Source organism: Dermacentor andersoni, chromosome 10 (assembly GCF_023375885.2).
Source record: "Dermacentor andersoni chromosome 10, qqDerAnde1_hic_scaffold, whole genome shotgun sequence".
NCBI lineage: Eukaryota > Metazoa > Arthropoda > Arachnida > Ixodida > Ixodidae > Dermacentor > Dermacentor andersoni.
Window position 1 is genome coordinate 84,717,271 of NC_092823.1, and position 22,133 is coordinate 84,739,403.

General features: G+C 45.0%; 1 protein-coding gene across 1 annotated transcript in view; it reads right to left on the bottom strand.

The window, feature by feature from the left end:
* The window catches only part of LOC129380710 (uncharacterized), a 112,489-nt gene extending 93,118 nt beyond the window's left edge, over window positions 1-19,371 (bottom strand). Inside the window, exon 1 of the mRNA XM_055062486.2 lies at window positions 19,273-19,371. The gene's annotated coding sequence lies outside the window, so the exon portion shown is untranslated. The remainder of the gene's footprint in view (window positions 1-19,272) is intronic.
* Window positions 19,372-22,133: the final 2,762 nt, after the last annotated feature.

Genomic DNA, 22,133 nt, shown 5'->3' on the forward strand with positions numbered 1-22,133 from the left:
ACAGCAGGTGCTTCCAGCCGCAGTTCCGTCCACCAAGTCCGGAAGGGTTAGCAAAAGAGGAGTTTCTTTCGAGACAGTCCTATGCCGCCTTGTACCTACTGCAATACAACAATTGCAATAATGTGTTATTTCTATCAAATATTCACTCCTTTGAAGTTGAAGTAAGGAAAATAGCCCGCCAACTGCATATGATGTCTCTCAGGCTTGCATAGTCATATCCACCTTTGGCTGCTCCCTAGAGGCAGCCCATTCACGAAGACATACCGAGCCTGTTTGTGTCGGTAACCTCGACCCTCGTGTTAGTGGACCCCCAACCTACGCCACCGTCGAAGCAGAATACACACCGCTGATGTTATTTTAGTCACTGAACCTATTATGTTCTTCCGAAAAAAAAAAAAAAAGGTGACTGAGGACGGCGAGATAAAAGCAGCGTCAAATCTCTGCCTGACGGCTACCATGCAAATATATTTACCGTGAGGTCAACGCTAGTAATACCATAATAATTATAACCATAATACCATTTCGGTAGATGTCATTATTGGCCACAGTACAGGTATGTTTAACAAGTAAGTAATCATATAGTCATGCGCACGAACTAATTCATACAGGAAGTAACGAAGTTCTAATGGCGTGGTACACTAATACAACATATGCAAACATGCTTTGGGTGCACGTTAAAGAAGCTTGGGTAGTCAAGATTAATCAAGAGTCGCCATTACGACGTGCCTCATAAATATATCGTAGCTTTGGCATGTAAAAACGCAAGATGTATATATTTCTTTACCCCCAATAAAAGAAACGAATATGAACGGAATTGCGATAGTAGCTATATGGACACTCCAAGCGCATTACCGCCGTCGCGATCGCCTTGAGTCGAAGGGTGGGCACAGTGTCGCTGCGCACCCTACGCTGTTTGTGCGAGTAAAAGCGTGCGAGGGGAGCCGACAATCGTGGCTTAATCTCGCCCGTGCGAAAGTGAGGAAATCGGTGAAGAAGCGCGCCGTCTTCCGCCGTGCGCGAGGCACCCAACGTTGCAAGGCACCAGAGGGAGGAGGGGGGGGGGGGGGGGAGCGTTCTACTCCGACTGTAACTAGGCATGTGGAGGCTGCGCACGGTCGCACTGCCGTATCTTGAGAGCGATCTGCTTTGGGGGCAGAGTTTAGGTGCGTCGGCGGCTCGTAGCTTCGTGCGTGCGGTGTGTTCTCTGCGCTAACTTTGCGCTGCAGCGATCCACAGCACGAATGTCACTTCACTCTCAGCTGCTGCCGCGTTTCCCCACTCCAGCGTTTTGACAGCGAGTTTTCGCGGCAATTGAGTAAATTGTGTTCATGTGTCCTCGTGCGTGCGTGACACTGTGCTGACAGATGGGCTGACAGATGGATAGGGCTGACAGATGGAATAACATACTGTGGTATAAAGTTTGTAAACAGGGATAAGGTGCCTCAGAAAGGCTGGCCAACGTTTCGATAGGAGGACCTATCTTCGTCAAAGGCGGCCTTGTCATCCTAGGTATGTTAGCTTTAGAGGGTTAGTGCAGTGACGTCACATGCGTTTGACGTCGGTGGCGGTTGGTTATAAAGGGAGAGACTTCAGAAGTAACAAGCGCTGTCGCCTGACGTCTGTGAGGGTCGTTCCCAAGACGAGGGGACAAGAACGGTAGAGTGGGATGGTGGGGAGAAAAGAAAAGAAAGAAAAGCAGAAAAGAAACGGGGGGACACCAAGAGCAAAAAAAGGGAGGCGGTGAAAGAACAACACAAAGAAAGGAAGGGGGCATGGGAGGGCGTTGGGGAAGCGAGAGGTTAAGGAGCATTCAGAGGTGTGGTTAGCGGCTTGTTTTTGTGGAATGAGAAGAGCCGGTCAGGCGGTCAGTGCACGAGTAACACAAAAGACCCCGCCCCCCTCAGAAAAAAAAAAAAACGTGAGTTAAAAGCGTGAACTGAGTAGCATAGCAGCAATGCGTCGAGTCATTTTGAAGTAGTTAAGATGGCGACAAAGAGTCGGGGACGCAACGCACGACGTATCTGGAAGGCAACGGCATGGTCTTTCGAGGGACATTAACCCCAGTAGCTCAACGTAGGTGTTGTTACGGCTGTATACAGAAATGTCGATATCCTGTGCGGCTGAGGCGCCGAAAAGGTATACTGCCGGCTGGGACTTCGGAATGTGTTGGTGAGGGTGCTTCAAAAACATATAATAAAGAAGAAACAAAAGAAGGAATGAGAGGGGGAAATCCTAACCGGAATAACAAATAGGAGGGTGACGTGCGCAGAAGCGGGCGAGGGCCGGTGTACATGGGAAAAGGAGGTCATACAGTTGATATAAACATAAACACATGAAAGAGTATATAAAATTAGGTAGTAGGCAGGAAAAAAATGTTGGAATGGAGGAATAGGTGAGGTTAAGAATTAAGGTTAGCTGGTGGCATAATGTGTTTTGTGTCTTCGTTGATGATATGAGAATTTCAGATTTAGGTTACCGCTTTAGATTCTAAGTTGCCACGTGCCAAATTAGTTCCCGTCGGGTGTAGGCAGTTGAACTTCTGTATGAGGTATGATTCTGTATATTTCCTTTCGCGAGGTGAACGGAACCTTATAGTATATAGAGCCTTGCTTTGTAAAATATATGGCCATGTTCATTAAAGTGGCTGGCTACTGCTTTAGGTAAATTGTGTTTTGTGTCCGCGCGGTGACCGTTGAGTGTTGTATTAATCTGATGTCCAGTCTCACCTATGCATATTTTGCTACAAGTAGCACATTCTAGACAGTAGACTACATTGCTTCATGTGCACGTGAAAGCCGAAGTTACCTTGTGTGCGTAACTCGACGCTGTACTTTTTACTGTATTAGTAGATTGAATATGTTTGCATGTAGAGCACCTGTGGTAGCCACAGCGACCGGTTCCCGACTTCGTCATTGTCCTCAATTTGGCATGCACAAGGATATCTTTAAAATTAGTGTTGTGTCTGTAGACTACTCTGGGCGGGTCGGGAAAAATCTTAAGTTTCTGGTTGCTGGTGAGAATTGGGTAGTATTTACTGAGGTTGTTATTCACGTCTGGGAGTACGTTTGAGAATTTAGTAGTAACAAGAGGCGTTGTTGTTCTTGCGATCCTCAGGCGGGGCTTGAGGACCTCGGCTCGATCAAGTGTGGTTGCAGCGGTGTAGGCTACTTGAAGGTCACTCTATGGGTGGTTCCTGTTTGATAGGGTTTCTTTAAGGTTATCGAGTCTATCTATTTATTCTTGGTTTTCAACGCAAATGCGACGTAGTCGTGTGGCTTGGCCTTTAAAGATATCTTGGTCTTGTTTGCAATATCTGCAATGGTGGCTCGTATATTCTAGTTACTGTTGTTTGTCGAAAGGTTTTCTGTACAGCGTTGTCTTTAGCACCCCGTTGTCAATGTATATTGTTATGTCCAGAAAGTGTCTGCGCTCAATCTATGATTCTGGTGTGTATTTTATTGTTGGACGAAAAAAGTTTACAAATGCTACATATTTATCTAGGCTGTCTTGACCATGTCCCAATATTATCAATATGGTGTCTATGTATCGTAGGTATGTGTGGGGCTTGTCAGTGCAGCGTGATAGGAAAACTGTTTCTAGAATCCCCATAAATATGTTCCCGTAGGTATGTGCAAAAGGCGTACCCATGCTTGTACCATGTATCTGTAGGTAGTAACTCTTATTTTTCTCTGTGCAGATTGTGTAGGTTTTCAGATGGGAGGTGTAGTTCGCATGTTTTTTGGAAAGTTTTTTAATCTGTAGGAATTCGGTGCTTCGTGGCAGAGAAGAGTTATTGATTTGTGATGTCTGTCATTTATTTGTCTTTTTGCGGGTAGATTTGCGTGGGGTATTTTTCTGTTTGACAGGCTTAATTCGAGCTCGGTTTCTGTTTGACTTTGTGTGTGTGCAGGCAGGCGTGTGGGGGTCCGTGTGAAACTTCGGTAGTGTATTTTTTGTTGTCTGTTATAGTTGTATCTGTTTGAACTGTGGTTTATTTCGTTTTTGGTCTAGTGTGTTTCTTGTGGCTCTTTTGACACTCCGCTGTCTGTGTTCCGAGTGTTCTTGAGATGAATGTTGCACTTGTGCAGTCGCTTGTTTCACATTCCGCTGTCTGTGTTCCGATTGTTTTTAAGGTGACTGTCGCAGTTGTGTTGTTCGCGGTGGCAGGCTCGGCAGAGTTGGTGGGGGTGGTATTTGAGGTGAATTTCAACAGTATTTTTCAGTACTTGCTCTTAACAACGGATTTGATGTGTTGGGAAACTAGCTTTATTCCTCTGAGGTTTAAGTGGAAACCGTCCCAAGCTATTTGCTCGTGCGTTTTTTTGTGTATTTCGGCGTGGTGCATCATGTAAACGTTCTTGTGGAAGTGTTATACGTTGAAAAAATTAATGAGTTGAGCTTGTTAGTCTCCTCATTGTGCTTCATGAGTGCATTAGTTTGGTAAATTAGACGGTGGTGTTTCTCTTGTAGGCGGGGAGCGACAGTTCTTAAGGTTATGTATTCGTTTGGGCAAGCGGCTTGAATAGTTCGTATTACGATTTTCGTTGACTCGATCGTTTCCGCGGCGCTTTGTGCGCTGAGGTTGTTTGTGCCTGCATTTATAATGAATCCTGTGGTGGTCAACTGGCGTATCACAAACTAGCGGGAGAATATCTAATGCTCGCGCCCCACTCAGGTATCTTATGTATGGCGCGTGTGGGGCTGGTGGAAAGTGTTCTTTCAGGTGTCTGTACTGATTGTCTCCAAGGAGTGCTGCATGGGCAAAGGATAACAAGAGGCACTTACGCTGTTCCTTCATCGTCAGCTGGCATGGAAGTACAAAATCAAAAAACGGGCTGACAGATGGAATAGCTCACTGTGGTATAAAGTTTGTAAAGGAAACGATCGAGTCAATGAACGTTGTAATACGAACTATTCAAGCTGCTCGCCCAAACGCACATATAACCGTAACAACTGTCGTTCACCGCCTACAAAACAAACACCGCCCACTAATCCACCAAACTAATGCACTAATAAAGCACAATAAGGAGACTAACAAGCTCAACTCATTAATTTTCAACTCAGCACACTCTCAAAAGAACGTTGTAACGATGCACCACGCTGAAATACACGAAGCACCGCACGAGCACCTAGCTTGAGACGGTTTCCACTTAAACCGCAGATGAATAAAGCTAGTTTTCCAGCACATCAAATCCTTTATCAAGGACAAGTACAGAATAACACTCTTGAAATCCATCTCAAATACCACCCCCACTGACTCTGCCGAGCGTGCCACTGCGAACAATACAACAGCGACAGTCACCTCAAAAACAATTGAAACACAGACAGCGGAATGTGACAAGAGCCACAAGAGACTCACTAGACCAAAAACGACATCAACCACAGTTCAAACAGACACAACTGTGAAAGACAACAGAAAATCCACTCGCGAAGTTTTCACACAGATCCCGAAACGCCTGCCTGCAAACGCACAAAGTCAAACAGAAACCGATCTCGAATTAAGCCAGGCATGTTGTAATAAACCTGCCAAACAAAAAACACCTCACGCAAATCAACCCGCAAAAATACAAATAAATGACAGACATCCCAAATCCCTAACCCTTCTCTGCCACGAAGCACCGAATTCCTACGGCCTAGAAAACTTACCAAAAACATGCGAGCTACACCTCCCATCTGAAAACCTACACAATCTGCACAGAGAAAAATATAATCCCTAAAGCTCTAACACTGCAGGCTGTACCAGCTCTAGGAAACCTCCCATCACACCATCGTGCAAACTAGCAAACAACAATGCACAATGCCTCACTTTCACTTTTTAATATCCTCGAAGAACACTGCGAAGAACAAATCGATAGTTTAAGCCACAGACTTCTGAACATAGCTCTGACACCAGACGAGAAGAAAGATTCAGAGTATTACGACGAAAAACAGTCTAGAAAATTGGTTCAAAGACAAGGGAAAAAAGCAAACTTTAATAAAAAAACAACCTTCCAGGCAAACACTCGCCACACGCCGACAAGAGGGACCTGGAGTTTTGAAGTACCAGACGTGACGGAAACTTCCACAAAATCAAACCCCTCCAATGTTGTAGACATTTCAAAAACATTAAGTAAAAAAGAAATAGGCGTACTCAGCAAGGGCCTAAACTTTTGTCCTACGAACAACACAATAAATGAATTCGACGTTCACAAGGACCTATCAGAATTTTCCCGACGAATGCGGATCAGACACTTTTTCGCAGACACACCAGACACCGGGACGACACCACTTAGAACCCAATCCACTGGGACTCCCGAACCAGAACAAGCCATATAACTTGACATATACCTTAAAACTGTCGGTAAAGAAATTATAAGCCAATACAAGACATCTAAGCGACCTAAAAACATAACTGCGTCGGAGAGTCATATCATTTGAAATCTTAGTTGCCGGAATGACATTGTTACTAACGAAGCAGATAAGGGTGGAAGTATAGTTGTTTGGCCATTAGAAAAACACAAGCACGAGGCTTACAGACAACACAGAACTTTACGTATGCTAGATAATCCGACATTATCCTGCACAGTGACAATTACCAACAGGCTAAAATCACTTTTGGCTGATCAATTGACAACACTGTCAGAATACAAATTTCTTAAACCAAGCATGAAAACTGCCGGGCGTTTCTACCTCCTTCCAAAAATTCATAAAATTCCATCCACTGAACTATACACCGCTATTGTCCCAGGTCGCCCGATAGTATCAAACAACTACACCCCTACAGAGAGCATCTCAACATTCCTTAGCCACTTCCTTGGTGACTTGCCAAAAGCACTTCCGTCATTTGCACAAGATACGCCCCACCTACTGAAAATTATAGAGAACATTAATACTAAAGGCACATTGCCCCACTACATAATTCTCGCAACACTAGACGTCACGGCCCTGTACACCTACATTCCAATCCCTGATAGCTTATTTTCGATAAAACAAACGCAGTCTAAACACATTGCACAACATTCTACTGAAGTCTACTTGTCTTTTCTTGAATTAGTTCTAACACATAACTACTTTGAATTTGAGGCAAGTTACTACCTACAGATACATGCTACAAGCATGGGTACGCCTTTTGCACCTACCTACGGGAACATATTTTTGGGAATTCTAGAAACAGTTTTCCTGTCACGCTGTACTGACAAGCCCCACACATACCTACGATGCATAGACACCGTATACATAATATGGGGACATGGTCAAGACAGCCTAGATAAATATGCAGCATTTCCAAACTCTTTTTGTCCAACAATAAAATTCACAGCAGAATCCTCAACTGAGCGCATAAACTTTCTGGACACAACAATATACACTGACAATGCGGCGCAAAAACCACGCTGTATAGGAAACCTTTCGACAAATAGCAGTACCTAAAATATACGAGCTACCATTCCAGATATTGCAAACAAGGCCAAGATATCTTTAAAGGCCAAGCCACACGACTACGTCGCATATGCGTTGAAAGCCTAGACTACATAGATAGACTCGATAACCTTAAAGAAACCCTATCAAACAGGAACCACCCAAACAGTGACCTTCAAAGTGCCTACACCGCTCCAACCAAACTTGATCGAGCCGAGGTCCTCAAGCCCCGCCCGAGGATCACAAGAACAACAACGCCTCTTATTACTAAATTCTCAAATGCACTCCCAAACGTGAATAACAATCTCAGTTAATACTACCCAATTCTCACCAGCAACCAGAAACCTAAGATTTTTCCCGACCCGCCCAGAGTAGCCTACAGACACAACACTAATCTTAAAGATATTCTTGTGCATGCCAAACTAAGAACAAAGACGAAGTTGGGAACCGGTCGCTGTGGCCACCCCAGGTGCTCTACATGCAAACATATTAAATCTACTATTACAGTAAAAAGTATAGCGTCGAGTTACGCACACAAGGTAACTTCGGCTTTCCCCTGCACATGAAGCAATGTAGTCTACTGTCTAGAATGTGCTACTTGTGGCAAACAATGCATAGGTGAGACTGGACAACAGATTCATACAACACTCAACGGTCACCGCGGGGACACAAAACACAATTTACCTAAAGCAGTAGCCAGCCACTTTAATGAACACGGTCATATATTTCACGAAGCAAGGCTCCATATACTACAAATTTCAGTTCACCCAGCGAAAGGAAATATACGGAATCATACCTCATGCACAAGTTTAATTGCCTACACCCGACGGGAATTAATTTGGCACGTGGCAACTTAGAATCTAAAGCGGTAACTTAAATACGAAATTCTCATATCATCAACCAAGACACAAAACACATTATGCCACCAGCTAACCTTAATTCTTAACCTCACCTATTCCTCCATTCCGACATATTTTTCCTGCCTACTACTTAATTTTGTATACTCTTTCATGTGTTTATGTTTATATCAACTGTATGACCTCCTTTTCCCATGTACACCGGCCCTCGCCCGCTTCTGCGCACGTCACCCTCCTATTTGTTATTCCGGTTTGGATTCCCCCCTGTCATTTCTTTTTTTGTTTGTTTTTATTATGTTTTTGAAACACCCTCACTAACACATTCCGAAATCCCTGTCGGCAGTATAGCTTTGTCAGCGCCTCAGCCACAGGATATCGACATTTCTGTACACAGCCGTAGCGACATCTACGTTGAGCTACTTGGGCTAACGTACCTTGAAAGACCATGCCGCTGCCTTCCAGATACGTCATGCATTGCATCCCCGACTCCTTGTCGCCATCTTAACTACTTCAAAATGACTCGACGCATTGCTGCCATGCTACTCAAGTCACGCTTTCAACTCATGTTTTTTTTTTTTTTTAGGGGGGGGGGGGGGGGGGGGGTCCTTTTGTGTTACTCGCGCGCTGACCGCCTGACCGGCTCTTCTAATGCCACAAAAACAAGCCGCTAACGACACCTCTGAATGCTCCTTAACCTCTCGCTTCCCCAACGCCCTCCCATGCCCCCTTCCTTTCTTTGTGTTGTTCTTTCACCGCCTCCCTTTTTTTGCTCTTGGTGTCCCCCCGTTTCTTTTCTGCTTTTCTTTCTTTTCTTTTCTCCCCACCATCCCACTCTACCGTTCTTGTCCCCTCGTCTTGGGAACGACCCTCACAGACGTCAGGCGACAGCGCTTGTTACCTCTGAAGTCTCCCTTTATAACCAACCGCCACCGACGTCAAACGCATGTGACGTCACTGCACTAACCCTCTAAAGCTAACATACCTAGAATAACTAGGCCGCCTTTGACGAAGATAGGTCCTCCTATCAAAACGTTGGCCAGCCTTTCTGAGGCACCTTATCCCTGTTTACAAACTTTATACCACAGTATGTTATTCCATCTGTCAGCCCTTTTCATCTGTCAGCCCATCTGTCAGCACAGTGTCACGCACGCACGAGGACACATGAACACAACTTACTCAATTGCCGCGAAAACTCGCTGTCGAAACGCTGGAGTGGGGAAACGCGGCAGCAGCTGACAGTGAAATGACATTCGTGCTGTGGATCGCTTCAACGCAAAGTTAGCGCAGAGAACACACCGCACGCACGAAGCTACGAGCCGCCGACGCACCTAAACTCTGCCCCCAAAGCAGATCGCTCTCAAGATACGGCAGTGCGACCGTGCGCAGCCTCCACATGCCTAGTTACAGTCGGAGTAGAACGCCCCTCCCCCCCTCCTCCCTCTGGTGCCTTGCAAGGTTGGGTGCCTCGCGCACGGCGGAAGACGGCCGGCTTCCTCACCGATTTCCTCTCTTTCGCACGGGCGAGATTCGGCCGCGATCGTCGGCTCCTCTCGCACGCTTTTACTCGCACAAACTGCGTAGGGTGCGCAGCGACGGTGTTACCGCCCTTCGACTTTATAAGGCACCTCACGGCGACAACGACGGCGGAAATGCGCTTCGAGTGTCCATATAGCTACTATCGCAATTCCGCTCATATTCGTTTCTTGTTTATTGGGGGTATAGAAATATATACATCTTCGGGTTTTACATGCCAAAGCTACGATATGTTTATGAGGCACGTTGTAATGGGGACTCGATTAATCTTGACTACACTAGCTTCTTTAACGTGCACCCAAAGCATGTTTGCATATCTTGTATTAGTGTACCACGCCATTACAACTTCGTTACTTCCTGTATGAATTAGTTCGTGCGCATGACTATATGATTACGTACTTGTTAAACGCACCTGTACTGTGACCAATAATGACATCTACCGAAATGGTATTATGAATATAATTATTGTGCTATTACCTGCCATGACCTCACGGTAAATATTTTTGCATGGTACCCGTCAGGCAGTGATTTGACGCTGCTTTTATCTCGCCATCCTCAGTCATATTTTTTTTCGTAAAAACTTAATAGGTTCAGTGATTAAAATAACATCAGCGGTGCGTATTCTGATTCGACGGGGGCGTAGGTTGGGGGTCCGCTAACAAGAGGGTCGAGGTTACCGACACAAAGAGGCTCGGTATGTCTTCGTGAATGGGCTGCCTCTAGGAAGCAGCCAAACGTGGATATGACTATGGAAGCCTGAGAAACAGCATATGCAGTTGGCGGGCTACCTTCCTTACTTCAACTTCAAAGGAGTGTATATTTGATAAAAATGACACATTATTGCAATTGTTGTATTGCAGTAGGTACAAGGGGGCATAGGACTGTTTTGAAAGAAACTCCTCTTTTGCTAACCCTTCCGGACTTGGTGGCCGGAACTGCGGCTGGAAGCGCCTGCTATCTTGCCGAATAGCTCAACCTAGGACAGCACAAACATAACAAGTGTGCGTTCACGCATTTGAGTCGGCACTGCAGCTAAAGATATGCAGGTCAGGAGCTTTGTTGTGTATAAAATTGTTGTCTATATAAACAACAAACTCTACCCAAACATTGTAACTGCAAGTAATATACACGATGAAGCGTGAAATTGCTCTAATGCACCAAAGTTATTGCTTTGCTTTTCTGTTTGTCGACATCGGATGAGTATCTGTCCTCAATCACACGCATACATCGCTCCTACTGCCCCTAACTTTACTAGCGGACAACATTCAATGGCAAAAAAAGGAAATCAGCGAGGTATGAGCATGTCTACATAAGTTGTTGCGCGTTGTACTCCGGCAGAGCTTAACAGCGCTTTCGGTTTGTTGGAGGCCATACTGAATCAGCGTAGCATCCACCTGCCACGATTTCCCATTTGCCTAAAATTGGAAGAGACAAGCAGAAAAATTGGCCAAATGTTCGCTCAGTTGTGTTTTTGTCTTGTATTTCTGTTTTAGGTAAGAATTTTATACTTTGTTTGAACTAACGCAGCTAAGAATATTGGTTTTAGGCAGGGCTCTTTTGCACGCTTTGCCGCTTTCCCTTCCTCAACAGAGAGTTTTCCGCAAGTGCAGTTATTGCAGACGAACGCGCAATGCCGCGAGAACCCAGTGCTGTCCCAAGGCTTAGATGCTCTTGCCGGTTGTGGCATTGCGTCGCACTTTTAAACCGCCTTGGCAAGCGATTCCAAGGCGTGTTCATCACTGGATTCAGATGCACATATCTTACCGACATGTGCCGTTTTGTCTTACCGGCTCATCGGATCTTTGCTTACAATGACTTGGACACCGTGTGTGATCTGCATAATACATATTCTACGCGCAAGCGTACGTAACTGGCCAGCTCTTCAAATCAGCTGTGTCAGTCGGATGCCGCGAGGCAAGTGAACAGGGAAGGTTGAACGGGGAACGCAAGGCATGTGAACATAATCGCGCGCCACTGAAAGTACGACAGAGCGCGCTAAGCGCGCGGCAATGTAACGCCACCTAGACGAATGGGTAGGCAACGTTGAACAAGTGGGGATCGAGAAACGATGTGAAGCGTTGCGGAGGAGGAAGGTAGGCGGAGGCGCGCTGGATGACGCCCTCTGGAACTTGCTACAGTTTTTCTTTGCGATCCATACGTCCGGTCAGGGTTTGTCTCCTGATAACGTCGTCTTCGCGCGCCGTACACAGTGTGTCCGAGTGAAAGCGTGCGACGGTGAGCCGACGATGGCTGCCAAGTATCGCGTGCACCATGGCGTGCACAATGGAATTATGCACGCCATATTAACGCGATAGCGTTGTGGAGCTCGTGTCGCAGGAAAGCCGGTGTTGTCAACGTCGGCCGTGAGCGAAAAATGACGGAAGGCGATGCACAAATAAGAAAAACCTCCAAGATGGGCTCGGTGGGAATCAAACCAGGGTCTCCGGAGTCTGAGACGGAGACGCTGCCACTCAGCCATGAGTTCGATGCTTCAAAGCGGGACAAAAGCGCCTCTAGTGAATGCGGTGTTGCCTTAGAAGCGTGCCGTAGAATGTTATACTGCGGTGTATATCGGTAAATATGAGCATGTAAATTACATACGTCGCAGTTCAACGAGTAGCGAAGTACGTTTCCACTACATTCCACAGCCATCTTGCGGTAAACACAGAAGACCTCGCAATGTACGGTGCCGCCCCGACAGGTGGCGCGCCACTCGCCCGCTTCTCCCCTTCGTCTTCATGGCGCGTCGCGGCCCGGCTGTCCGTACCGATCAAGACGTTTGGCTCGCGTAGATCGTTTCTTCCTCCGAGACGCCGAGTTCTTTGGTTCATTCCGCTTGCGCAGGCACACATTTCATCTGTGTGACTCAAGAGCATGCCGAGCGAATGAGTGGGCGGTGCGAATGGGGTGCCGTAACACTGTCACGTTCGACTCTTGAAGGCGAAGCTTAAGCGTCCTCCAATTTTTTCGTCGAACGCATGGCACCGGGAATGCCAGGTAGGGGGGCGTTGTACTTCAGCCGCGCACGGTCTCGCGGGCTTTATCTTGAAAGCGACCTGCTTTGGGGGCGCTGTCTAGGTGGGCCGACGGCTGGTAGCTTTGTGTGCCATCTGTTCTCACCGCTCAGTTTGCGTTAAAGTGATAGACATGACAAAGGTCATTTCGCTCGCTGCTACTGCCGCGATTCCTACAGCCATGTTCATGTTTCCCTGTGCGCGCTGACACCAGGCTAGGCTATTTACACAGTAAGCAAATGCTTACAACGGGGCCTTCTACTCCAGCGGATGACGCGTATGGCGCAGCCGCGCGTGCCCTGTCTTGAATACAATCTGCGATGCAGACAGTGTAGGCAAGGTCAATCCAAATAAGTCGCGAAGCTTCGGGCGAAAAGCGGTTCAGTAAAATTTGTCACCGACATGAGCAAGGGTGGTTATTGGAGCAGCGATTGAAGCGCGACTCTGTTTGGAGCGAGCAAACATTGGGAAAGGAAGAACGAGTTTTTTTTTTATTCAAGCGAGACACAGTTAGATTCATTCAATGAAAATAAAATAATGGTCAACTTTATATATTCGTGACGAGTTAAGAAAATACAAGTTTGTTCAATTTCAGTATTATTAACAAATACACTTAATTTCAGCGCCCATCGTTTCAGGGGCCGTTGACGCTGCTATCACTCGCAATGCAATGCACCTCTTGAAATGTGCAGAAAGGTGCGCTCGTAAAGTTCACCTCTTGAAATACGCCCCTCTCACAGGTTGTGCTTTTTTGCTGGTCGAAATTTGTCTGAAGTTGGTAACGTGAGTAGCTTCATCGCTCCTTAACCTGTTCAGTGAAAAGCAGTGAGTTGTATTTTATATAATTGTGTAGTTGTTTCCGTGCTACTGCTCTGGACGACGGGCTTGGCATCCGACGATAGGATCAGCACTCTACACCTAAAGCTTTTTTCGGCCTCCAAGAAAGCATGCTGTGTGCAGGGGTGCGATTTCGACAACCGTACGGCTGGCCTTTTTCTGCATCGCTTTCCGCGATGAAAGCTCGAAACGCCAATCAAGTCGAATGGCGGGGCATTTGAATATATAGCTGTCAAGGCAGGCCAAAAACACAAATTTCGCGATTTCGAAAACAAAATGACGTCACTTCTGTTTTTAACGGATATAGCGTCAGATAATTTTTTCTTCTGCCGGAACTTTTCCCTCCACGTACAGATGGCGATAAGCTCCAATTACCGCAGTTAAATAGCAGTTAAACAGAGAACAAGTAGGGGGTGTATGCGGTTACAGAAACGCACCTTAGAGACTGGGAAGAGCGGCCAGTAATGTATAATTATGTTTGGGAAGGGTGCAACAGAGCTAAGTCCGAAAGAAAGGGAGAGGGAGTCGGAATGCGCATCCGTCAGGGAGCCAAATGGAAAAGAGTAAATTCAAAATGTCAAGAGCACCTTTGGTTATCAGGTACAATGAGTGGGAAAAAGATTTGGCTAAACGTTAGGTATTTGTGCACCGGAAATAATTGCACAGAGAAGAATAAAATGTCAGTGGAATCCATACGTGCTGATAGTAAGGGTTTCGGGAATGATGCTGAAAATATCCTGTTAGGTGACCTGAATGCCCACATACGGACTTTAGATGCCTATACCGACAACAACGGGAAGTCAATGCTAGACCTTTGTGAGCCACATAACCTCGTTATCGTGAATACAGGGCCTAAGTGTGAATGACAAATAACGTGGGAAGTGGGAAACCGGCAATCAACCATCGATTACTCTCTGATGGCAGAAGGAATTCATGATAAGTTGAGAGGTAGAATCATTAATGAGGAAGGGTATAGCAGCATAGGGAGTGACCATAAACGCATCATTTTGAAAATGGGATATGTAGTAGGGAAAGAGAGCAAGGACTGCAAAATGACCAGTCCAAATTTATATGCTGAACAAATAACAAATATAGTCACTAGAGTAGAGGAAGAACTTTACCAATGACGAAGTAAACAGTGGCAATATAGTAACCTTGTAAGTGTAATAATGACCGATATACGGAAAGAGAAACAACATGCTCGTTGGATAGGAAAAAAGTAACCGAAAAGCTGGTGGAACAGGGAGATACGAGAAGCGATTACCGAACGACAGGGAGCACCCCGATAGCATAAGTAGGCAAAGAAGGCGCAGGGAAATATACCGGGAGAAAACGTCTATGGTTCAAATACTGGTGCAAGCAAAGATAAAAGGTGAAAGTGAACGTTGGTTGTCAGAAATACATGAGAAAAAGAAGGCCGCACCTAGAGAATTTTGGAACCACATAAAATAATTAGGCAAGCAGTCAACAACAATACAACAACATATCCTGGACGAAGATGGAAACAGACTGGAAGGAGAAGGGTCAATAAAAACGTCCGAAAAATAACAGCCTAATCTTTCCAAGGCAATGACGAGGTTGTATTAAAAGAAAGCAAGGGGATGAAAGTGAACCAGATGGGAAAGGAGCTGGTGCTGAGAAATTTCAACTGGAAGAAGGCCGACGAAAAAGTTCCTAAGCGCACAGTCACAGGGCTAGACGAGGTTCCCGTAAAGCTGATTAATGAACTAGGACCAAAAAGTAAATAAGCTCTAGTGTAAGCAGTGGTAAGAACCTTAAAATATAGACGAATATCAGACAGTTGGCGACAAAGTAGAATGAATTTAATTTAGGAAGGTAAGGGCGAGAAAGATAGAATTCACTCGTATAGACAGGTGACCATTACATCGGGAATACGCAGGCTAGCAATGCAGGCAATAAAATTAAAGCTGCAAGCATGGGCAGAAAATACCGGTATTTTGGTAGAACTTCAGAATGTTTTAGAATAGGTAGGCGTTTGGATGATAACTTGTTTGTTCTTGCTCAGTGTACTGAAATATCAAGAGTATGAAGCAGACCGTTATATGTGGCCTTTTTGGACATTACAGGAGCGTATGAGAATGTAGACCGCAACATTTTATGGGATATTTTGGAAGGGGGAGGCTTAGGTGACGGTTGTCCATAGCTTTTCAGAGAGATTCGCCGAGAAAATACCGTTTGCGTTAAATGGGAAGGGTTGAGGAGCGAAGAGAAAGTGGATATCAACAAGGGACTGAGGCAGGGGTGCCCTTTATCCCCACTGCTGTTTATGATGTACATGGCGGATGGAGAGGGCCCTAGAAGGAAGTAACATCGGATTTAATCTCTCATACTGACAGGCGGGTACAGTAGTAGAGCAGCACCTTCCAGGTTTATCTCATACGGACGACGCTCTGTTGCTAGCTAACAAGCACAGTGATTCACAACGTCTGGCTAATATCTGTGGTCAGGAAGGCAAGGATGTAGGTTTGAAATTTAGTGTTAGAAAGTGAGGTGTTATGGTGTTCAATGAAACCAGTGAACAGACACTGGCAATACAGTGGCAGAAAATACCTCGCGTAAGAGAATATAAATACCTTAGCATATGGATAAACGAAAGAAATGGATATATGGAAACACAGGAAAAACAATAACTGTGAAGGGCAAGAGAAATGCAGCCATAATGAAGCACAGAGCGCTATGGAGATACAATAGGTACGAGGCGCTCCGCGGTACGTGGAAAGGTGTAATGGTTCCAGGACTTACTTTTGGAAATGTGGTTGTTTGCTTGAAATCAGGGAAACAATCAGGACTCGATGGGAACCAAAGGTCAGTGGGTCGCCTCGCATTGGGCGCTCACCGGAAGACTACAAATGAAGCTGTGCAGGGTGATACGGGCTGGACTAGGTTTGAAGTGAGGGCAGCTCACAGTAAAATTGAATACGAAGAATGACTGACGAATATGGAAGAAAGTAAATGGGCTGGGAGAGTGTTGAGGTATCTGTAAAGTAAAAACATTGATTCACAGTGGAAGAAAAGAACAAGGAAGCTTACCAGCAATTATACGGCCTATAGGGTGGGCAACAAAGCAAAAAATAACGTCAAGTGGAAAGTCAGAGAGGCTGAAATAATCTCATGGGTGGCGGCAATGGAAAAGAAACCTGCCATGAGTAACTACTTAAGAGCAGAAAACTAAATCACGGAAGAAACAATTTATGATAACTCAAAGGGTAGCTGATTACGTTTAGAAGCGAGATCAGGATGCCTTAGAACACGCACCCATAAAGCGAGATATAAGAAGGAAGAAGAAGCACGTGCTTGCTGCGGTAAAGCTAGGGAAACGATGGAGCATGTTTTGTTATAGAATGTGAAGACGTCTCTCCAGCGGTCGATTTAGGCACCACTGGCCTCCTTGAAGCGCTTGGCTTCAAAGAGAGCAGTGGAAAAGTAAATAAGACCGCAATAGGGATTAGTAAGAGGCAATTGGAGGATTGGTGAAAGAAAAGTAAGGAAACGACAAAAAACGGAGATGTACAAAAGCACAGTTCGCAATGAGGGGTCAGAAAATTTGGTTATGGGAGCTCACAGTGCTTTTTCTTGTTTTTGTTTTTTAACTTTGGTAGGACATTAGGCAGTATAATAGCAGGAGCTTGGTGGCGCAACCCACCGCCCCGTTCTAAATGGGACGCTCATAACATCCATACAACCATCCATCCAACGATAAACTGCCATGTTTTAAACTTCGAGGCTCCTATGGAAGTTTCGCTACCAGGTATATTTACCTTGGTGTAGTCGTATAGGCGCACCGTGGGCTGATATCGTCGTGTGTGCGATAGCACCTGTAAGCTTGCGCGTTACCCGCGTTCGCGAAGTGACGTCAGTGTAACTTTTTTTATGCATCTGACCGGCAGGCCGTACATGCTGCGTTTACCACACGTAACGCATAACGCTTCACTAAAACAGCTCCTCTAGCTCCATACAACGCATTGTTAACTAAATAAAATACGTTGCTAAATAAAAGATAACACTCATATTCAAGGCATATTCAGCAATCCTACGCGAATTTCGAAGTGGAAAGCAGCAAGAACAAAAGGAAATTTTCAACTATACATGTATATTAATTATTTGCTTTTATTGTCGACGGCAGGAAAATTGGCCAGCTCTTCAAATCGGTAGTGTCGAGAAAGCCGCAGGTTATTAAGGGGGTTTCAATCGAAGAACGTGTTCTGAAGTGGGCTGCCAAATTCTGAATTATTACAAGCTTTGTCGCGTTCCTTACACATAAGAAAGCTGTTCTCTTCTAATTAGCTTAATTTTTCATGTTTCAGAACAATTTACAAGAGCTTTAAGAACATGACTTAGTAGTATCTCGCAGTTTTTCTCCTCAATTACGCAATAATGTAAGAATGCATGCAATAATAACGTCATAGTGGTATCCTCGATATTTCTTGAGCCTGCGATGATTATAAGTCTTAGAAATTATCCTGTACTTAAACAATTGCTTTCAATAGTGTTCGGTCATTTAGGGAGGTTGAGTGGATATAAACACAATGAAGCTCGCAAAACAATATATAGTGAGCTCATACTTATAGGTGTAGGTGAATATTTCAAATTTTGAGTACGAATCAATATTACGAACTAACTTTTCCTATACTTATTAGAAAATGAACTATTCGGCGTTTTCTAATATATAGCGCTAAGAAAATATTTCGTAGAAATCGACTATTAAAGTCCTCTTACTCTTTTCCACCTACATACCAAGTAGCGCTTATTATTAGAACTGAAACAACGGCAAAAAATTCGAATGCAGGAACAAAATCGATAAACAAAGGCTTCTCTACAGTTCTTGCGGCGGAAGTCTAGGTAACAATCTGTGAGTTTTGCTTCTTGTCTGCCATTTAGTGTTGTTTGGCAGCGTCTTATTGTAACATTTTATCTTTAACGCTCGCAGCACTGATAGTTCCCGTGCCACAGGCCATTTTACATGAATCAACATAAACTTATCCTCTGTAGAGAACTTCCATCAATATCCATCAACCATTTATCGTAACGTTTTTGTTAAGCTCCAATCCATACAGCGGCCACTTACACTTGGAACACTTGTTTACAAACACAAACACGGACTAAATATATTGAGAGGCTATTCACGCAATATTTGAAGGACCACTGGCGATGTTGTATTCCAAATTCTTTAACGTTGACTGGCAGCTGTCTTTCTTAGACTAGTCATTCTACCTGGGGTGCTTAATTAGGCAGATAAATATAGTCGTGTGATATATATATATATATATATATATATATATATATATATATATATATATATATATATATATATATATATATGCATCCTTGTTTATATATTTGATGATAAATTCGAGACTCACTATTTCTATAAGTTCCGTATTCCAAAATGTTCATATTTACCTAACGCTAATAATCGTACAACGTATGAACCACAACAATAACTAAAGCAATACAGTGCAATTGCCCTATAAATTTATTATAATTGCTCTGACCAGGTTCCCAATAATATTGCTAGAAAATATCGCCAGCCGATATTCACTCACATAGTTGCACGAAGATTCTTGCTGCCTACAATTATAGTTACCTTAATAAAACATAAGGAAGAGCGCGCTTACCTCTACTACGTTACACAGAGGCTCTGTGATCGTAACTCTCCCATCTGGCTGTGCCGTTGAGAACATCAGCGCAAACACTAGCGCTGGAATGACTATAAGTGCTGGAGCGACACTCTTCTGCGTCTTCATGTTCCCCATGAAGCAAGGAGTTAACATGAGCCCTTTATATACAAATATTTTGTAGCTAGCCTTTCAGATGCCGTATCTGACTGTTTGGGAAGCATCACAATGGCGAATGCCGAAAGTGGGTATGGGTAGAAATATACGGTTGACGTAAAGAGGATATCGCAGCACGCATTTTACTTCTGTACCTTACACTGCCAACATGTAAGAAATAGGCAACACAGATTGTAACAGCCTCTATGAACTTTACATTTTGTCGCTTTATCTTTCTGATATTTGTATAGGCATCTTGGCACAAGATGTTCGCAAGTGTTCCATGAACCTCGGTGGTCTTAAATACAAAATAGCTTCTCATCCTTCGAAAACGTATCATACCCCATTTACGTCATGTTCAGCCGAACTCGAGAACATAAGCGCATTTTAGAGTTTGAAATGTGACATTTCAGTGTTTGAAATGTCAGCTGAGACTACAGGAGCACAATCAGAAAGTTCAAAAAGGTATAGAAGGCTTCCTTGGGATCTATTGCTCCCAAGGTAAACGTCACCCACTCTTTGGACAAAGCGAAATAGTAGCAAGGCACGAGCAGGAAAACACCTGACTCATAGTTGAGTCGGCGGCTATCGCAGAAGGCAACTGCGTCAGCAAACGATCCATAGCATTGACCGCTAAAGAATTTGCATTCCTGGGAACTGTCTGTGGGAGACCACCTTAAGCTCTGCCCCCGCCATGGTGCGCTCTTGTCTGCTTGTGATAACCATGTTGTCTTGCACGTGCGCAAACGTCGCGATCAAGTCCGCGAGAGTATATATTTATAACCGTTTTTGTAAAGTTGGAAGTTGCGCTTGTCCTTGTCGTCCTTTTGTTTCCCTTGTCTACACTTGCGCTAGTCAATCCAGCAATGGCTTCAACAGCCGTCAGCGTAGAGAAAACAAATTACAGAGACATCTTCCTGTGTACTGATTCAAAATATACGTAAACGATATTTTGTCGAACAGAAACCATTTCAAGGTAAACATGAGAAGTCGACTACCCACGGCAATAGGAGCACTGCAAAAAGGTATTCATACGTTTTTGGGAATATAATGATTGTTTAAAACCTATATTAAATGATGACTACATCTCCAGTCGCTGATGTATTATCGTTCTCTTTGTTCTGATGAACCGACCAATCAAAGCAGCGCGGAGGTAACAACCTCCAAAGCAGACCGCATGTTTGTCGTGCGCCTCATTTCTCACATTTCTAGGCCTCACCACAAATTCATTGAAACCGTAGCGCCCGAATCGTTGCTATATTGCATCTGCAAACTCTTGGTTCGCCTATATTTTCAGTACATTCTTAAAGCAAACTTAAATAATCTTCAGCCATTCACTGCCTACTTCGCCCGGCAATACTGTCAATTTATTATTACTCCCTTCGAAAGAGGGCAGACATGCCAAATCGGGACAAGCTTCCAGGCTAATACAAAGAGAGAGCGACAGAGAAAACACACATCTTCAGGACTAGAGGGTGTCGGGGCGATGCTGATGGACGGTGGAAAGCGGCGGTTCGAGTACCGTATTGGTAGTATCTTCTCTGCATTCGGCTAGGAAGAATGTCAAAAAAATAAATAAGTGCTGCATTTGCTTCCCAAAACAAGCGGCGATGCAGACATTTCTCTCAGCGCACTTCAAAAGCTTCAATTGCCCGCGGCGGGCCACTGTATTTCAGTTAAACATATAGAATATTAGCAAGGTTCGGCATGTCTTCTACCAGAATTTGCCGCCGAACGACTTGTTGGAGACCTTTGAGCTTCATTGAGCCAAGCCTCGTCGATCAGGCGGAATGTGTGATTGCACAGTGCCCATAGCTGCATATCTTGACATGTTTGATGTTCGCAACGTTAGCCGCTTCAACCCGGACAAGTGCAATAGTTTTTGACAAATTACAATAGGCTAAACACTCCCAATAACTTCAGGCTTAGTTCCCACGTTACTCAAGGTGTATAGCTTCTCGCAGTGGGCGGACTGCCAAAAAAATGAAAATCGGGTCAAAATTACGGACGCAGCCGCAGTGGGATATGTAAACTCTATTGCGTGTACTAGTGGGTGCGACACTGCAATAGAAATGCCGTAAAAAATTATGTGATTTCTTCATGCATTGCAAAACACATATGCCTTACGGATGCTTATCGGATTTGGAGACGAGCTTGTAGGACGGTGGGAGGACCTTGACTCTTCGTCGGGACTTAGGCGAGCAGGATTTATTTACATTATTTACAGTTTAAGCAAGACATACATCGACAGTCTAGCGTGACTCCCAAATGGAGCCCGCAAGACAAAGGGTACAGCAAACGAGCGCATAGCTCACGAGTACATTTCGAGCACAGAGCACGACGACGAGCACGCTCTAGCCGCCGACAGCAGCCGCTGATAACCACTCCGTTCGACGTCATCGTTCGACGTCACCGTAGAAAGTCCGCGTGGTCGCCTTTGTGAGAAGAGGGTAGGGGTTTTACACAGACACATGCGGCGCAGGTTTTGGTGCTCTCTCCGAGGGCCGACGACCTTTGCAGCGCAGTCGTCGTGGTATCCATTGTCTGGCGTCCCCGTAGTCAGGGGGCCACGCCCTAACCCAGCCGGCGCCTTTACATTCCAGAGCTGCCGTAGCACGCAGTTCTCCAAAGGAAGTTCACGGTTGGCTAGCGCTGTCCTCGCTGGTTCTCTGAAGGGCGCCACCACCCCGGACTGATCGACGCAC